At 47.8% G+C, this 17,646-nt stretch overlaps 1 protein-coding gene across 1 annotated transcript in view; it reads left to right on the forward strand.

Annotated features, from left to right (window-relative positions):
• Positions 1-17,646, forward strand: part of LOC119384054 (homeobox protein ceh-30) — a 50,092-nt gene that overhangs the window by 1,163 nt on the left and 31,283 nt on the right. The window lies entirely within an intron of this gene.

Consider the following 17,646-nt stretch of genomic DNA (forward strand, 5'->3'; position numbering starts at 1 on the left):
CATGCATTTATGAATTTACTACCGTCCAAACGAAATCGCGGTCCATATTGTGAGTGCGCGTCGTCTTTTGGATGCTTGCAGGACGTTCCGAACTGTGACACTTTTCGCTTTGCTCACGCTCATTGGTCTCATCGAAAAGCGAGTGATTCAGCATTCCACCTATTTCTGCCGTTATACGCATTAAATCACGGACTTAAATATGGAGTTGATGACGATGCAATGGGTTGCTGTATACTTCACAGGTTTCAAATCTGCATGGAATGTTTCTAACAATTACCTTAATTGTTTTCGCTATCCGTCAACAATTAATTGTAGGTTGCATTTCGCGAACGTTACTGCGGCAATACACAAGTAGACGCATCGCAAGCTATGGGAAATTAACGCTACTGTCTTCGTATCTGCTATCCTCCTCGAGACATCCATTTGTGTGTGTTGCTCAAACAGGCCTATTTGACAAAAATATCTGCAAATTACGTTTAGATAGAAATGTAATTTAGATAGAAATGAAATTGAGGGCTTTAGAGGAATTTCTATGTTTTCCACTCCTATAGTTGACACCGTATACGCTGGCTTTAGACGTGTAAACAATTAACCATTAAACGCATTTGAGGTATATGTGCTCATATATATTGTCCTAGTGCACTCATTATTACCTGAAAGAGATGTGTTCCTATGCTATGGAAACTTGCCCGTAAGACGCTTAAAACGAGTCAACGTAAGAAAGTATTAATATGCCTGTACATCGCAACCGTGCTTCAAGGAGGAAGCGGCACATACGGAAATGGCGAGTTTTCCAGCCTCATGACACGAGAACAATAAAAATGCTCGGAATATATCGGTACAAAGATTTTGTCAGTTCCGGATATATAAATTCTCCAAACGAGTTGTTTTCTCGGAGCAGTGTCCCGTTCCTCAGAGTCCTTATGAATTCACGGGTGCTCTCGAACGCATTAACGCAGAAGCGAAGCGCTTAATCAAACACTGTATATGGCAAATCACTTCTGCGGAATCAAACACGCACGTGCAAATATCGGCGGCTGGCACTTTCATACGCTAAGGGGCAACGCGTATAGCAGAGCTTTCCAACCCTCCAAGTGTACATCTTATAATTTATAACCACTTATAATTTAAAAGGAATTTTACAGCCGTAAGATTGATCAGACTTCTTTTGGTTCGCGCAGTACTTCAAAGAATTTGGTGATGAGCTGAAGCTATAGTGTAAACCAGGCCCGTACCCAGGAATTTTTTTCGGGAAGAGGGGGGGGGGGGGGGGCACTTGCTGAAAGCCTTGAATGTTTGAGAAAAACGCCTATTTTCATGATTTATCATCGATAAAACACCATGTGTCATCAAAATTTTTTTTTTGGGGGGGGGGGGGGGGCAAGCCCCCTGCCTTCCTCCCCCCCTGGCTACGGGCCTGGTGTAAACGCCGGCGATCTTCGCGCACTTGCATACATCTTTATATGAAATGGAAATGACGCAAAGGATAGGAGGGAAGGCGACGAGCTTAGTTTTCGTGGAGGGAACTATACCAATACGCGTGTACATCATATGACCGAGTTCTTTTGCTGAAGAATTCGAACGACTACTTGAAAGTACTCCTTGGTTTAAGCTCGTTGCTTTATAACTGACACGCTGCTTTGCATCGACCTCAAATACTGAATTATCGCATACAGAACACACTTGCGAAAGCGAACGATGGAAGCATAAGCACGTGGGGTCGGTCTTTCATTGACCGTTGATATTTGAAAATGCGCAGAATTGGAGCCGCGTGCGCGAGGCTTTCGTGAAAAATAAAAAAAAAAAACTATTAAGAATAATTGGAAGCACGCGTGTTGGAATAAAAGACGAACAGTAAATTCATCTTTACACCAAAGCAGACGATTCAAGCTAACTGTTCATCTATCTCTTTCTTACTCTTCATCTTTCTTCTTTATCCTTTCTTTTCTATTATTCCCCCTTCCCCCACCCCAAATGTAGGGTAGCCAACCGAGCCAACGCTTGGTTAACCTCCCTGCCTTTCCTCTTCGTATCTCTCTCGCTCTCTCTCTCCATGTAACTTCAGTTGTTTCGACTTCATGGCTTACAACATATATAGAGCGAAAGTCGATAAAGCCTCTTCGTTCCTTAATTCTTCGCGATAGCATTCGTCGGCGCAAAACGCATGAGCTGTTGCGGGACGCTCAGGTTTAAGTGCAGACTGTTTTTCATTCTGCCACGGGCGCTCATATAATAATAGAACTATACGACGCAACGAGCCCCGTTAGCACATTCCCGCTCGTTCCGAACGCGGACACATGCACGTCAAGAAGACGTGACGCTTTCGCGTGGAACCCTATATCACAGACGGGGGCTTTAACCTTGTAATCACGGGCCTCGCTTCTCAGCCGCGCGCGGACACCCTCACGTTGCGTATATGTGCGCTTAAATATAAAAACCCGCGTACGGACGTTTCTAAAACGATCGCATTGGCTTGGAGGAAAACGAGAGACAGCCCGCACTGCATGCGGCGGTTCGAGTGTGACAGGTATACAGTGGCCGCGCGCCTCGTGCTCCCAAGATTAACCCAGTTCACATGACCGAATCACGCCGAGCGAGCATTACGAGTGTGTGTAGGGACACAGACAGAGACACCCGTTGCTGCGGGCGACGGACAGATGACCACGCCATGCACACGCCGAGGAACACAGGACGCGCAGGGGTCGTTAGGCGACGTTTCGGGCGAACAATGGTTCGCGCCCGGCGGCGCATCGCGAAGCAACGCTTCTTTTTTTCTTTTCTTGAGCCTCGTATGCATGTGGAGTCGCGAATAACGTCCCTTCGCGACAGCAGCATGCAGGATCTCTGGGGGCGCCCCTGTCGGGGCAAATGTGGTCGGTGTCGTTGGCGCGGAGTTGCGCGGACGCTTTGAGCATCGCTTCAGTGTCTCCCCCAAGGAGGTTATACTGAATAACCTCTTATAGTAAGACAGTGGTACGTAGAGCTGTACAGCTTCTACTTGAATACTTAGGTTCAGAAGTGGAACTGGGAATGGTACAAACAGTGATGCCAAAGCCGCGAGAGAGAGAGAGAGAAAGAGAGAGAAAGGGCCTTCCAGATGTCTTTCATCATTTATCGCGTCACTTTTCGTACAGTTCTAATCGAGGAGTTTTCCGGCAGCGAAATTCAACCTGATACTCTAGCGTGGCACCTCTTATGCCGCCATTTGTAATTTCCACGGGCTCGCGAGACATATAGTCGTGAGCCGGTGAACTAGAAATTTCTTATAGTCTTAAGTCGGTTGCACGTATATTACGATGCATGATTCAATCGACGCCGTTTGCTGTCTGAGTTCGACGCCGATAAATCATGTACCATTATATCCCCGAGCCACTCAGATAAATCCACGTCCTCGCGGTCTTCTGCAGCATAAACGGTGGGCTATATTCCGGTCACCTGTCGTATCTTGAGTATATTGTGTCATCGACGAAGATGTCGTGTATATATTAACTCTTCGAGACAGTTCTATTACACGCATTTTGGTTTCAACATGGGAGTATTCGACTGTCTCCCCGCCACAGTGGTTTAGTGCTTATGGCGCTCGGCTGCAGACCCGAAGGTCGCGGGATCGAATCCCGGCCGCGGCGGCTGCCTTTTCGATGGAGGCGAAAATGTTTGAGACCCGTGTACTTAGCTTTAGGTGCACGTTAAAGAACCCCAGGTGGTCGAAATTTCCGGAGCCCTCCACTACGGCGTCTCTCATAATCATATCGTGGTTTTGGGACGTTAAAACCCAGATATTATTATTAGTATTCGACTGTCCCTGCTTGTTGCCAGGACGGTGAGTGAGGGAAGTGTTTGTATAACACGCTGCTGTCTCATTACACTGCGTAACTTCGTGGTCCACACCGTCGTTGCATGCTACTATGTATATACACTCTCATGTATCATTGCAATGCGGACATCAGCCGCGACAGTTTGACCAAAAGTAACAATCATCGGGTAGTTACTCGGATCCTGGGTAAATGGTTACTAGCTATATATAGGCCGGAAACGAGAACTTTTGGTCTAGTTTCCTGGATACAGCTGGCACTTTAAGGAGGGACTTGCAAATGCATGATTTCACTTTTATAAGCTTCACCTTGCGATTTTCCTATTCCGCGGCTCTTTCACCTTATAATGAGCGCTTCTAATTTTGCTGTTGTGAAATTGTCTAATTCTGTAGAGCACGTATAAAGATCAAGGCACCCATCCCCATCGCACTAAAAAAAAAAATCTCAAATGGCCGAAGCGTATGTGTCTTATCGTCATGCATGCATGCAATGGTGAACGTATACACGCACCTCAGAAAATCGATGTGCTAGATGACGGCAAATTTTACCGAATGGCTTTAATTCGCTGCATAAACTGATGAGTCGGCTTTCTGACGCGATGCTTGACGTTGAACATTTTTAGCGTCCCGCGAGCTTCTAAACATGCATGTTATACGAGCATTTGCGGTACATGTAGCATAATTTTGTCGTAATATCTCTTTGGCATACCGTGATGCGCTATTCACTAACGACATGGTCACACGTTGCTTGCCGGCGAAGGTTTCATGTGTGCACGACCTGCTGCCGAGGCACATGGGCTCTCCTCAAGGCTTCGCGTATACAGCGGTATAACGAATCGCGTTTTTGCTGGCCAAGATGCAAAACTATCCGAAGACAAGAACGGTCCATTGTGGCACTTGCTGTGTCGGCCAACGACAAAATAGATATTGAGAGATATCTTTTGGGAGTCGGGCATGCGACCATCAACGTGTGTAACGTCGCAATCAGTTTGCGAGCGGTTGTCGGTAGTGCGACGCCGTGCACTTCACGCGCTCGCATACAACGGCGCATGACACATAAAAGAGGACAGGTTGTGAGCGAAGTCTAAAATTGTTGATTCGTATGCGCACTAAGCTTGACGAATACACTTCAACTTGTAAGCTTGCTCCGTGTTCGTATACCACGTGTCCATAGCGTTTCGAGACATGTGGTCTTACAGCTCTCGGTTTAACTGTTCGTGATACCCGCATGAAATGTCAGCCAGTAAACGTAAAAATAGGTCTGCTTGTATAGCTACGTGCATCTACGAGCTTCTCGACCGTCCCGTGTGTACTGAAGAATACCGGACATGTTTCGCACTTGTCACCTCGCGTGGGGCGATCGGGGTTCGTGGCCCCATGTGTGAGAGCGCGGCGCCTAATTCGGCCGCTTAGACGCATGGCTGCGCGCCACTCGGCCGCTGCACGGCGAAGAGCAACTCGTGTAATTGGGGCCCATTTAGGCGGCCGCGCCTCGACTGCGGCCCAAATGGCCGCGAGACAGTTGGAAGCGAATTAAGAAACGGCGCCCGCGGGCTGTCAACGAACGCGTTTATCAGCTGGGAAACAAACACAAGAAGAGAGCAGGACGACGCAGAGAAACACGAAGTGTGCGGCCGCGCCATGGCATCGGTGTCAAAAGAGGGGAAAGTACCTCCAAAGAGTGTCGCGATATATATACACGCCCGGTTCCTAATGTGCAGGTGGAAACTGTTACGGGATAATAAGTGCCCTGAGGCCACACACGTATACAGTCGAGGCCCCGCACGCGTTCACCAGAAATGAACACTGCAAAGAAGCCATTGCCGCCTTTCGCTGCAGCGGTGTTTCAATATACAAGTCCCATCATGTTTCTTTATATAGTCAATGAAGTAAACGAACCCTACGTTTGTTTATAGCTGATATTCGTGTCCCCAGCGCTGCCCACGCTTGTGTTCACCTGTAAGCGTTATATAGCGTGTGCTGTAATAAAACGAGATGTCCACCGCGGTGGTGTAGCGGTTACGGTGCTCGACTGCTGGCCCGAAGGTCGCGGGTTCGATCCCGGCCGCGGCGGTCGCATTTCGATGGCGGCAAAATGGTAGAGGCCCGTGTACTGTGCGATGTCAGTGCACGTTAAGGAGCACCAGATGGTCAAAATTTCCCAATCCTTCCACTACCACGTCCCTCATCATCATATCGTGGTTTTGGGACGTAAAACCCCAGATATTATTAATAAAACTAGACTTGTTATTGGGCCACACACTCTTACACGCTGTATACTGTAATGGGTTGTTGACTTCGGTTATATATGTTTAGCTCGACAGCTGTATCCTCTTCCATGCCTATTACATGTCCTGTTGTTGCATTTTATGCCATGCATCCAGTAAAGACACCTGCCGGTTCCGCACTTGACACGTGTGTTCATTATCTTTGCCGTTTATAAGGAGCAACTGGTTGTCAAGTTCTCCCCGAATCCGTAATGGTAATGCTATCAAGCCCCTGGCCCTTTTACCCCAGGTGACCCAGATTTAACCTTTCGTTCTTTTGCAATGTGGTCAACTCACGTGTGGGACCGAGCAGGCAAACGCGCATCTTGTCGCACTCTGGGGACCAGAGCATTTCTCTGAATACGGCATACCTCCAATGGCAGCCTATACACACAGTCCAGTGACACCTTATATCATTAGCGAGAGCCCCACGATAAATGCCGGAAAATTGTACTTGCAGAACGTTTACAAAGCACATATTGAGAATCTAGACCCTCCGGCAAATCTTTTAGAACTACAACCTTTACTCCAGCATTCACTTCTCCATACAGCTTTGTGAGCACGTCAGTGTGCTCTAAGTGAACGATTTGTACTGTCGTTGCCACATAACTAAGATCAATACTCATGGCGATTGAGGCTAATACGGGCGGCTAATTTGCTAAGAATGCGTCGGCCGCCTTGTTAGTGGGATATTTCGTCTTCTCCTCGACACACAGACACAGGCACACACCCTCGATACTTTCTTTTCATGCGCATAATCGTTCATCAAACGCGAACATCCCTGATATCGTGTTATTCTTAATTAACTGAGGCCATGCAGCACCACGAGCAGAAGAGCACGTCCTCTCAAAGGAAGCCATTCCAAACAACGCGTCAAGCCATGGTGGTCTGTCACTTTTTCTTTTCTTTCTTTTTTCCCCCGATTCCAAGCTGACCGTGAAACCACGGCGCCCCTTGCCCTTTGCTGCTCCTTTTATCGAGCTCTCGGTAAAAAAGCGGCGAACGGATGCCGCAAAGTGGGCGCCCCCGGCGTGCAAGCGTTTCATGCCCGTTCCCAGCAAGATGGGAGCGCTTTCACGGCGAAGACTTTTCGACTGCGGAAAGCCCGTGAGCGTCGCTCAGATTGCCGAGCGGTGGGTGAGCGCATATATGCGGTCGATTCGTCGCGCTTGCTAGACAAACGCCTCGACGGGTACGACGCGAAGAGAGGACTAGTTGGGGGCGCGCCTGGTACTGACTGAGGTATACGAGAAAAGCCTGGTCACAGTCGTTTGTTGCAACCAGTTGCAACGACCACATGGCTGCCTATTTCGTGCTCGCGTGCGCTCGTGTGTCTTCCAGCACGCGGTTCTGACTTTCTGGCGGCGGGCACCAAAAGCTTGGACGACTTCTTACTTCGAACTCTTTTGGAGCGCACAATGACAGGGCTGCGTACTATTTGTTAGTGAGTGAGACCGGGTAAAGAAACTAACAAACAAACCGCCGCACGCACACGCAGCAGGCGTGGGAAGACGAAAGTGATTGGGGATGCGAACGGGGGGAAGTGGACGTGGCCCTAAGTTTGGCAGTTTTATTTTCTATTTATTTTTTTTTTCGGGAACGCGGGGGTCTAGACGGAGGAGTTGATACGCGGAACGTTGCTAATGCCACCGCGGTCTGGAAGCCAGTGTGACTATTCTCCTATCGCCTCCCCTCGCCGAGCGACTGGAGTTCTTTCCCGAGACGCGCTCGCAAAGACGGTGGTCGAGTGAGTATGCATGGGAAAACGGCGAGTGGGCAAAGGAGAGCACAAGAAAGAAGCCACCCTGTGCGATTGCTGACACAGAGCGATTGCAAAGTACTTTTCCGCACAACCGCCTATTCGCATTGTCTCGTAAACGACCGCACTCGTTCGGTGTCCCTGATGAATCCAGTTTTTAAAACCGTCTCGCGCGCGCATACGGGCGGAAGTGACAACGGCACCCAAGGGAGCCTGGTTGTGATGGTGGCGCTGGGGGAGACGCCACTTGCGTCTTTTCTGTCGCATGCCTCCCGCAGCTACAGCCGCACGGGTACATCTTTTAGTCAGCCCTAAACAGAAACTCGGAGGTTGGTATGTGTGCTCGTTAGCAGCGCACCCACGTGTGAGGGGACCGCGGTTTTTTTTTTCCCTCCCGAAGCGCATCATTCTGCTTCCTGCAAGCGTTCAGGCTTGATTTTGATGGACGCGCGCGTCAGGGCGTATAGGACGCACCCCCCGCTTGTTGTGGTGGCCGCGTGTTTACGATCGTTTGCACGTTACTCTATTGAACGCGAATGAGCAGCACCGAAGACGGAGCGACGATACCGCGAGCCAAGGAAGAAGGCTGGTACGCAGCCTTGTGCGACCCTGTATATAGATATATAGATGCGCTTACTGTGGACAGAGAAACGACGAGCATTCGTGTTTGCTGTTCAATGGGACAACAATCCGCTCAACAGAGCGTGCATGGCTTTTGGTTGAAGCTTTTGGCTCCGCGGTACAAGGAATCGCGCAGTTGGCTCCGTGAAGTTTGTTCCTGTTGTTCCCAAACAGTGGTCGCGACTATTCTTTTTCTTTTTTCTTTTTTTTTTTTTGAAGCTGCGGTTTGAATGTGTCGTGCGTGGCGTGCACCTGCTCCGAAAGGTAATCACGTAATAATTTTTTTCTCTTCCGAATGAGACAGCGCTCAGTTCGATGTATGTATATTCGCCGCTGTGTCTTATAGGAGCTTTTGGTGTTGCATTTCGGGGTTGTCGGGATATATTCCAGCCGCGGTGCTCCACAGATCGACAGGAGCGAAAATGAAAGAAACTTGGTGTACTTTGCATGTCGAAGAGCCCATGTGGTCGAAATCAATGACAAGTTACTCAATACGGCGTGCCTCAATCACATAGTAGCTTTGGCGCGTTAAACCCCATATTGTTATTAAATTTTAAAGAAATTAGTGTGGCTGTGGTTTATGACAGTTATGCATCGCACGCATGCATGATAGGCTTTATGCTTTCACGCGTTTACTGTAGAGCAAAATTTGATTTATTAACGTGCCCTCAGCCGTAAAGCTTCGTTTTTGCGGGCTGCTTCCTTTCTGCATGCATGCCAGCTCACAGATATACATTCACTGTAGGTAGCTGCATATTTTGTCGTAGAAACCTGCCTAATAAACTACATTAGATTGATACGGTGAGCCGTAAGTTCGTACAATTAAATAAGCATGGAGCACACGATAAGAAAGCCGAGACTAACCTTAACCGTCTTGCATGCTTTACCGTCTTGCTTTTTTTTTTCTTTAAACAAGGATGTGAACTTTTTCGACGTAAAGTGCTCGTTTGAAGATATTTGTTTCGAGAAAATATGTTGTCCACAGATTTACATATCAATATAAGAGCGGCTTATGTTGCACATACAAGCCTTGACTGAGAAGCGCAATAATGCATTATGCAAGAAGATTCAAACACATTTCAAGCGTTTTGCCTCCTCTTGTATCGTGCCTTATCGCGCTATTATTGTCAGCTATCGCAAAAAATTTTCAAAAAACCTATACAGTCTATAGCGATTGCAAATGTCGACAGTTAAAAAAACTGGCATCCAACATCGGTCGTTATTTCCTTTTGCGATTGGTTACAGTGGCGCGTTGCAGTTTTCCGAATTATTCATCAACTATACAGTGAAGCAGGTTACCCCCGTATTCTCAAACAAGCCTCGACTCGAAGTTTTGTCTTCACTTGATCGAGTTCGTCACAGCGCCGCTTCTCGACTGAAAATGAAACTGCGCTTTTCGAGAATTGCTGCAGATTATCGCTGATATGTAGTTACTTATTCTGCCTAGAGACGACGCTCCCATCGACTTTCTCAAGTCGAGGTAGAGCGTTGAGCGAAGGGACGCTCTAGAATACGGCGATTAGTAAGGCTATTTACCTGGTTTGCCTGTTGATATTGACACGCGTACTTGGTTTCTTCTATTTCACGGGGACTGCGTTTTTCACTTTTTTTTTGTGACACGCTTTATTGCTCGGCGCAGGCTGCGCTTCAACATAGCGTGCTGCTTCACGAATGAAGCTGACTGTTCTACTACAAACACTGCATGCCCTACGCGTATGTTTGAGTATACCTCCCAGACTGCACGCGAGCATCAGTGAAAACACTAGAATGTACTGTGATGCATGTACATAAGCTGACTCATTTCACCACCGATCACTTTTTCGACTACCGACTACTGTACTCGCCGCTATCGTTTTGCAGTGGGAATCGCTTGCCTTACCGGGCACGGCTTCGCTCAATAAACAGTTCAACTTTCAGCGCCTTGGATTCTGCGCCATTCATCGTCACGACCATAGGCGTGCGCAGGGTCCCATTCAGAGGGGGGGGGGGGGGGGGGGGGGCGAAGGTTCATTGCAGCGCCCTCCTCCCTATTAACTCAAAGTATGGGGCAGACCTTGCCCCCCCCCCCTTTCTTAAGTGAGTAAGGGAGGGGGCGGCCCCCCTCCCTGCACCCCCCCCCCCCCGTGCACATGCCTATATGGTCACGACCACGTGACAATGTTGAGGACTTTCGACCATTAACAGCTCTTGCAAGCCATTGTTCCATAAAGAGAAAACAATGGATATCACAACAGGTAAAGCACCGAGCATTAAGATAAATAACGACGTAACAGATGTTGTAGAGCACGTTTTCCAAGGATCCAGAACAGACACGGAAGGTAGCTGTATACAAAAGAAATACATCGAAGTCAACAATGGTGTTAGGAAAGAGAGCAGCGGGTGGCCTTGTACATATTTATGAAAGAGAAAGGTGTCAGCCGCAAAATTGAAGTTCGCCTGGTAAACGTCCTGGTCTTTCCCGCGAGTAGCGGACTTTGCAGAAATACGAAAAAAGGAAAATCGTTTGAGCTATGTATGATGCTATAGCGTATAGTATTGATAATCTCAGACTGCCAAACAAAACAAATATATCGGTCATATGCGAGAGATTAATCCTAGCTGAATGTTCTCTCGAAGAAAAAGGGCTGGAACTGGAACTTTCTTATTTTGGTCATGCCATGCGAGCTGTCCCAGTTCAATGGAGCGAAAATTATTGTTAAACATTGTGAAAAGCGAGGCCGCCAATGGACAATATGGTAATAGATGGCTTTCCGCAGGGAAACGTCTCTCGATGAGCTTACTGGTGGTCATATATACGCTAACGCATGTCACCAGGAGTCGCCAGGGACTTGACAGCACTTAGCAACACCAACAACCAACAACAGCAACAATCGATAGTCCGTTAACTCAAAGGTCAAGTTCTTGTTGCTGCACAGGCTATTTCGGAGGCTCCCGAGTCAATAGTCTATCGAGTCAAGGGAGCACCGTACACAGCTCCATCGAAACCCCGAAGGCATTTGAGCAACGGATGCGAAAATAGCGCGAACGTTCCCTCCCGTTCACAGTGTACCCGTACTCACGATTAGAAATAAAATATCAAACCAAAATGCTCTAAAGAAATGGTATGCATGAGTGTTACTAATTATCTGTCACGTTAATAATTCGAAGGTTGCGGGTTTGGATCCCATCGACGGAAAAAGTACCTTTTGGTCCACTTTAATTCGTTTGACCCTCCGAAAAAAATTCCCCTTCTATCATTATTTAATGAAGTATTTTTGCCAACAGCGACGTGATTGTGTTCATCGTGCTGTCGCAATGCTGTCGCTATTTAAACAAGAAAAGCACAAGCAAAAGCCTACGCTCACGCGAGACATTCATTACATTACTTAGACGAGCTGAGTCGACTGGGATTCACCGTTAATTGACCTTAATTCCCGATTGAGCAACCTTATGCACCAATCATCGCTTCTGATGATTAGTGCATAAGTGATTACACTCTTACTATACATTAGGTCCCACCTTCCTCAAGCTTTCTTCACTTAACCTGGTGTTTCCTTACTTCCGGGATCGGCCCACCTTTTGGTACCATTCATGGTCACGAATGGTACTACCGGTTTTAGGAGCTGGCTCGCCAAGTTCTTAAGCTGGGGCTAACCCCCGAATGCAGAGATGTTACTTGGCTCGTGCCTTCAACTTGACTTGAGCAAGTCGGCCCGAAGCAAGCAGCGGACTTGAAAACCCCCAAGTCGGCCTTCGCGTTTCATAGACGCTCAAGCTGTCTTGCTTGGTCAAGTCAAGAACGAGCTTCAATGCAGAAACACGTTGCTCGCCTGGTACCGAGGTTAATAATGAAGTTGTTGGCGTAAGGCACGTGTTAAAGCAAGAAAAGTTCGTATATTTCAAAAGAACTATGACATCAAAGTGCTATACAAGCATATTTTTGTCATTTTACTGTTAACGAGCGGCACGTGGCTCCCGCCGCCGCAGCGATGTACAGTGTTGCTTGTGTAAAGCGTCCGTTGCCCACTGGGTTCAGTGGCCGCCCAAGCGCGGCGCGTTACTCCAAGCTTGCTTGTTTTGGCCTGCGCGCTAATAGAACTTCCCATAAAGATGCGAAACAAGGCATGGTTTGCGTTGTGTTCTTTCGTCGTTTATTTTTTTTTTCTTATCGAACGCGGAGTGTATATGCGCTGCCCTGGCTCGCAAGTTTTAAGCGAGGTATCGCGAATTTTCAAGGTACTAGCCTTTCTATTCGCCTATGGACATGCTTGTAGCGAGCTGGGTCGCAGTTATATATGAATAAATAAAAAATGCAACAACTTCTGGGAACAAGGTGTACAAAGCCCTTGTTCAGGCCCATGTGGGTGCTGCCACCCAAGAAAAAAAACTAAAGAATAGAACTGGAAATGCTAATTATTTGTCTACTTTCGTTGAACATCTGATCCTTGGTAAACAAGGCAAGAAGCGGGGGTCGGGATCATGGGCCTCGGCGGAATTTTGCCTCGCGGGGTGCAGCAATGCCGCGCTGCATGTTGGTGAGGGTAGGGGGGGGGGGACGCACATGGTCAAGATATGTGATCTTCTGGAAGCTTTGTCGCGAACAACGAAAAAGACACAGGCCTGTCATGTGCGTCCTGCGAGGTGAACGAAGAGCTCATCCACGTATTTGTAAGAGAGCACCTGTTTGTAATACAAAGCTACGAGGAAGTCCCAAGAAAAGCTTCGCCTTGTCACCAAAAAATTTTTGCTGGTCTGTGGATTAAACCCGCACTAGGGGAAGCTCTTTTTTTTCTGAGAAAAGCTTAAGGAATTTTTCGTATCGTTGTGCTGCAAACTGATGCCTGTCAAGTTTCTCAATCCCACACAGCTGCACCGAACGAGACAAAAACGACGCAAAATGTTGTGTACTATGAAAACATTTTTCCGCTCATGCTACGTCCCCCACGTCACTTTGCAAAGCGAAGTCGTCAAATCAAGGACAAAGGACCATTCGCTGACGTCGCAGCAAGGCACGTTGTCGTCCAAAGAGACACCTCAGCGCAAGGCGGCCCCGCGCTTCACCGAGGACGAAAAAAGTGTGCTGATTGATCTTGTGAGGCAGTTCGAGCACATTATCGAGTGTAAAAAACTGATGTTGCGTCAGTGGCGAAAAAAGATGAAACGTGGAAAGAAATAGCCAAGCGCCACAACGCCAACCACGGGATTACGAGGCGCCACCACCTGCAGCTCAAGAAATGCTGAAATAACCTCAAACAGAAATGAAAAGAGGAAGCTGCAAGAGAAAAGTGAGAGCGCCACAAAACTGGTAAGAACAACATTTTTTTGCATGACTGGTTCACTTGAGCTATTATTCTTGTGACCTTCCACATGTTTTGTATTCGGGAGATGAGTGATTGGTGAGCGTAAATACACCGGGGCTATTAATGCGCACGTGTGTGCAGTCGACACATCCTGTAACGCCAGGGAATTCGGCCACTTCATAAAAGTCCCGCATAACTTTAGGAAATCTCGCCGGCTGCGGGAAGCGCACCAGCATCGAGTGAAAGTGCTTTGCGATGAGCAGGGTCACTTTTCCGACTGCGCGGCACACTGTCGACTGTGGAATGCGGACGAGATCGCCGGTGACTGTCTGGAATGTGTCAGCGCCGTAAAACCTGAGCACCATCAGTAGCCGCAACATGATAGGCACAGGCTCTATAAGCGTTGGCACAGGCTGTCCTCGGTTGTCCCCGCTTTCTTGGAGCGGCAACATAGCCAGAAGCTGCCGCACGGCGTTCTTGATGAACCTGTAGCGAGCGAGCGTGAAATCGTTCCTCGTCGTACAACTCCATCAGATTTCCTCGGTCACGTAAAGCGGGTCGCGGAATCTTCGGCAGGCAATTTACCTCAGGAAATATGCTACGTCCATAGCGTGGCAAGCAAATTCAAAAGCGGACAACCTCCGCGCGACGTCCATTCGAGAGGCGGCCATGTTGGAATAACGCATCAAGACTGTTTCAAGCTAGCCCCGCAGCAGACTTGAAACTCGTCCTGACTTCGACCGAGCCAAGTCGCCCGCAAGTCGTCCGCAAGTTCGAGAACGATTTATGGCGAGCGGCAAAGCTGTCTTGAGTCAAGTACGAGTCAAGTACGAGACAAGTAACATCTCTGCATTCGGGGGTAAGTCCCGCGGCGTACGCGTAACCTTAGTTCCAGAGGTGACCGCTTCTTCCCATTCTTCCTCTTGTTCTTCGAGCGCCTTGATGATGATATTAACGCAGGCAAAACCACGTCACAGCCAAATAGCATGCGCACGCTCGCGCGAGTTCACGGTTTACCCGATTATCTCCGAGCCAGCTCCTCAATCATCATTCACTTCGTGGATATGGCGTGATTTTTTCTTTTATTTTCTTTTCTTCTCTTTTTTTTTTACTCATGAGACAAACAAGGCTTATAAGGAATTTTTGAGCTTTCAAGTGGATTTAATGTTGTTTAACATTTGGTTACATGAAACGGAAATAACGATTCGCAGCGCCACACAATTTTTGCAAGAAACGCCAGAACCACTCAACGGCCTTTGAAAACTGCCGTGTATATAGACGCGCCACAACTCCTTTGAGTCGATAGAGTTGTGGCGTTTCGAGGGCTGTCGACTGGAAGACCGTCCAAGTGCGTCCGTCTCACACGGGTATTACTGGGCGCGGCACTCGATATTGAATACACGTTTTAGTAGGTAAAGTTCTTTATACTTGTAGATAACAAAGCGCGCGGGATGGTGGCAGACGTTCGAGGGGACATAGACTAACATAGACGCGAGTAAAACAAGCCCCAGCGTTGTATACACATCGCGAAGCGTTCGGATAGAGCTGCTAAACTTGACCGGCGGACCGAGGCGACACCTGGCAAGCGCGCGCGTGGTGGTAATGCGTGAAACTGCGTTCAAGGCTAGCCGGTAAGCGAAGTGGGCGTTCCACGTTTTCCTTGCCTCTTTTTTTTTCCCTCTGTACTGCTTCTCTGACGTGTTGCCCCTCTTTCTCTTTCTCTCTCTCTCTCTTTCTGCTTATCGCTCGCATTTTAGGGGCATACGTGTGAAGAAAGGAGTGGCTTCAGATGAGTGCGGTATGAAACAACAATAATAAAAGTACTCTGTCCTTAAAAAAAGAAAAGATGAGAAAAACAAGTGGATCCTCTTGTCCGCTAGAACGGAGCAACATGCACCTGTTTGTTTAAAAAAAGAAAAAGGAACAGCATAGGCTGCTATTGAAAACAGCCGCAATAAAAGAAAAGAATAAGACAGAAGCATGAAAAAGGAAAAATAGTATGACTCTTCTGTAATGCTTTTTCCCCCCTCTTCCTAAACCTCGTAGGAGGAACACTGCTAAAAAAGTATTAAGAAAGTAGTTCGAGGTGCGCACGGTGATGGAACGCGCGAACGACCGTACACATGACAATTGGCATAGACTGTAAGCAGTGGTCCGGAGCAAAGTATGGGACGTCCTTTCATCTCTCTCTCTCAGACTCTCTCCCCGTTTTTGTAATGCCCTTTTTCAGCCGGACTGGAACATAGGATGGTCCGCCTCTCGCAGAGAATACACACTTGACCGGAGTTTAGTGACCGGTCACTGGTGACGCCTGCAACGGGCTCACTTTTTGTTTCCTTGTCTTTTATCTTTTTTTCGCTTATCTGAGGGCATTTCTGTTTATCACTCTGGAGCTAAACTGTAGATTCGTGCAACAGTTATTACCGCACCTGCCTACATCACGTTGTTCTCCGTTACGACAGCCTGTAACCACCAGCCTGTACAATACAGGCTCAGGATTACGGCCATTCCCGTTTCCTTGATTTCGACTAATGTGTCCTTAATACACGTTTGTTAAGATGTCCTTTAAAAACGCGTGTTAAGGACGTCTTAGTCGAAATCCAGAAGAAGAAACGGGCCCGAACAGGGCATGTAGCGAGAAGGCAAGATAACTGCTGGTCATTTAGAGTTACAGACTGGGTTCCAAGAGATTTCAAGCGCGCGAGGAGGAGGCAGAAAGTTAGGTGGGCAGATGAGATTAAGAAGTTTGCGAGGGTAACGTGGCCGTACACACTAAAACAAAAATAACCAGAAACGGGAGTAAACTGCTTGTCCTCTAGCGCACAACCTTTTCTGGGTTTTTTTTTACACGTACCAGTCGCGGTAAAAATTTACTCTCACGATAACCGAGTTTTTGAACGTAGCAACGGTAGTAATTTTTTACCCCCGCTGAGGTTTTCAGCGAGTATAGTAAGAGTAATTTTTTTACTGCCTTTACAATGTTTTCCCGGTGATTTCTGGAGAGTTATTTCTCGGTCGACAGTTTCTTGTGGCTGATGTAGTAGCATTTATTTACTCCCCTAACTCAGTTTTCGCGGCTATTTCTGTTGGTAAAAAAAAAAAAAAAAACGAGCGCGATTGCACCATGATCCATTGAAATTCGAATTTAATCAACGTCGAAAACACAGTATCCATGACATATACAGAGATAAACACTACACAACACATATACATACACACACACACGCACACACCACACAACCAATGCAGAATAAAACACCACTTCAACCGACTGTACAAACGTACTCCGGCCAGCCGGTATATATAGGCACCGCATCTTGACCCGCCATGTAGTGCAGGTAGGAGACTTATGTTTTGCTTGCTTGAACAATAAAGATTCACAGCGCACGCGTAAACTTTTAAGTTTGGTGGCAAGTCGCCATGAGACACACCGACCTTTTTAGTATAAACCCGCCTTATCTCACCTTTTTGATTATCCAATTATTCGCTGGCACTCCGTGTTGGCCGCACTCCCTTTAGCAGTGCTGGTGCACAAACCCGCAAAATATACCTAAGCACACACAAACCACGGCCACTCAACAATTTTTTCATTGCGCAGCGCTACACAAACAGTAGCAGCACATATCCAGGAACGCCGGCGAAGTAGAGCGGCGCCGTGCCTGTACCAGGTTCTAACGACGGCCTCGCTAGGCCTTTTCGAGGAGCACGGCTATGCGATAAACGACAGCTGGCGATCTCCTCTGCAATTTTCGTCGTCGTTATTTTAGAGACAAATTAAAAATAGGTGTCCGCTATTCGAGGAGTCTTACGGAGCGATGCACGTACAACGAACGAGACCGCTCGCAGGCCCGGTTTTCACCCTGCTCGTACTCGCAGTGCACCGTCGGCCGCACGTTGGTTCCGTCTGCC

The sequence above is a fragment of the Rhipicephalus sanguineus genome, chromosome 1 (genome assembly GCF_013339695.2).
Source record: "Rhipicephalus sanguineus isolate Rsan-2018 chromosome 1, BIME_Rsan_1.4, whole genome shotgun sequence".
In the NCBI taxonomy this organism is placed as follows: domain Eukaryota; kingdom Metazoa; phylum Arthropoda; class Arachnida; order Ixodida; family Ixodidae; genus Rhipicephalus; species Rhipicephalus sanguineus.